Source organism: Palaemon carinicauda, chromosome 35 (assembly GCF_036898095.1).
Source record: "Palaemon carinicauda isolate YSFRI2023 chromosome 35, ASM3689809v2, whole genome shotgun sequence".
In the NCBI taxonomy this organism is placed as follows: Eukaryota; Metazoa; Arthropoda; class Malacostraca; order Decapoda; family Palaemonidae; genus Palaemon; species Palaemon carinicauda.
In genome coordinates this window covers 28,434,961-28,437,460 of record NC_090759.1, presented here as the reverse complement: position 1 = coordinate 28,437,460, position 2,500 = coordinate 28,434,961, and the positions used below count along the sequence as shown (strand labels likewise).

General features: G+C 28.4%; 2 protein-coding genes across 3 annotated transcripts in view; one reads left to right on the top strand and one right to left on the bottom strand.

The window, feature by feature from the left end:
• LOC137627408 (protein FAM185A) overlaps positions 1-2,500 on the top strand; it is a 558,433-nt gene that overhangs the window by 134,440 nt on the left and 421,493 nt on the right. The gene's annotated exons all lie outside the window — the stretch shown is intronic.
• LOC137627407 (uncharacterized) overlaps positions 1-2,500 on the bottom strand; it is a 419,507-nt gene that overhangs the window by 168,658 nt on the left and 248,349 nt on the right. The window lies entirely within an intron of this gene.

Below are 2,500 nucleotides of genomic sequence, written 5' to 3'. Positions count from 1 at the left end.
ATTTATATGTGTATATATATTTATATATATTTATATATATGTATATATATTTATATATATGTATATGTATGTATATATATTTATGAATATGTATATATATATATATATATATATATATATATATATATATATATATATATATATGTGTGTGTGTGTAAATGTATATATATTTATATAAATTTATATGTAAATATGTATGTATATATATTTATGTATATGTATATATATTTATGTATGTATATATATATATATATATATATATATATATATATATATATATATATATATATATATATATAAACACAGCATATGTGTGTCAATGTGTTTGTGATGATAATGCATTTCTATCATATTCTGTTTACAAATGATTTATAAACTTGTGCTTTTGAAACCTATATATTTTTCCTTTTTTTCTGTTTACATAATATCCTGAACCTTTTTTCACAAGGTTTACCTCATGAAATACATGAGCAATATTAACAAAACTCAAAGTATGATTGTAAGTAGGTCAAGGACGGTGGCTCCTCAACATCCGGATCTCAGTATTGATAATGTTTCTTTAAATATGTATGACTCTTTCAAAATTTTAGGTGTGATTCTCGACAGTAAATTTACTTTTGAGAAACATATAAGGTCTCTGTCTTCTTCAATTGCACAAAAAATAGGCTTATTGAGAAAGTCTTTCAAGATTTTCGGTGATCAATCTATTCTGAAGAAGTGTTTTAATTCTTTCATTCTACCTTGTTTTGAGTATTGTTCTCCTGTTTGGTCTTCAGCTGCTGATTCTCATCTTAATTTGTTGGACAGAAACTTACGGTCTATTAAATTTCTTATTCCCGATCTAGATATTAATCTCTGGCACCGTCGTTCAATTAGTTCATTATGCATGTTGCATAAGATTTTTCATAACTCTGACCATCCTTTACATTCAGATCTCCCTGGACAATTCTATCCTGTTCGTAATACTAGGCAGGCAGTTAATTCTAATAGCCAGGCCTTCTCCATCACGAGACTCAATACTACGCAGTACTCTAGAAGTTTTATTCCAGCTGTTACCAAGTTGTGGAATGATCTTCCTAATCGGGTGGTTGAATCAGTAGAACTTCAAAAGTTCAAAGTTGGAGCAAATGCTTTTTTGTTGACCAGGCGGACATGAGTCTTTTTATAGTTTATTTATGACATATTTGTTTTTGATGCTGCTAATAGTTTATATATGACATGTCTGTTTTGACGTTGTTACTGTTTTTAGAATGATTTATTGTTAATTTATTCTCTTCATTTATTTATTTCCTTATTTCCTTTCCTCACTGTGCTATTTTTCCCTGTTGGAGCCCCTGGGCTTATAGCATCTTGCTTTTCCAACTGGGGTTATAGCTTGGATAGTAATAATAATAATAATAATTCATTTTTAATACAATGTAGATATAAATAGACAGATACTCAGATCCATCCATACATTTTACAAAATAGTTTTCATGTGCTAACTGCAATAAATTTCATATATACTAATTATTTGCAATATTTCTCGTTGAATTTGATGTTCATTTTGAACGGTACTCCGATTTTGATATGTTGAAAGACTGCTCCATTATTAACAACTTCCTTTCTGCTGTGACAAGAAAATTCAGATTTTGTTATGGTAGTGTAATATGTACTAATTTCCCTAGGAAGAGTGACGTATAAAATCTTTATGTAAACTCATGAGACATTAAATTACAATTCAATAAGTGTTATCGATAAACTTTGTTAGAAAAATTGAGAAGACATTTGTTTAAAAAAGCCACTGCTTTATAAATTGATACTAGATGAAATAGTAAATCACCAGTCATTCTCTCTCTCTCTCTCTCTCTCTCTCTCTCTCTCTCTCTCTCTCTCTCTCTCTCTCTCTCTCTCTCTCTCTCTCTCTATGTATATATATATATATATATATATATATATATGTATATATATATGTATATATATATATCTATGTATATATATATATACATATATATATATATGTATATATATATATCTATGTATATATATATATATATATATATATATATATATATATATATATATATATATATATAATCTCTCTCTCTCTCTCTCTCTCTCTCCTCTCTCTCTCTCCTCTCTCTCTCTCTCTCTCTCTCTCTCAGCAGCATTGAATACATTTTCGTTCGGCATCTAAGTACCCTTTGGAAACCTCTTACGAACTCCAAATTGAGAATCCTAGTGAGGGTAATTCCTTTGACTCTCAATTACTGCAGACAAGTTTCGCAACATTAAAACTAAAATCTTCTTAATGTGGCGGAAACGTGGAGACTAACAATCCCTTTCTAACCGTTTCAGTTCATAAATGAAATCACCTACAGAATGTAAGTAACATTCATTTTTAAGCACAATCGTTTTTCATTTGTTAATTCAACAACTTACGATCTGTCGGGCGCGCTAAGTAACAAGTTCTTGCTTATACGTGATATTATTATTAATATTTTTTTTTATTTATTTATTT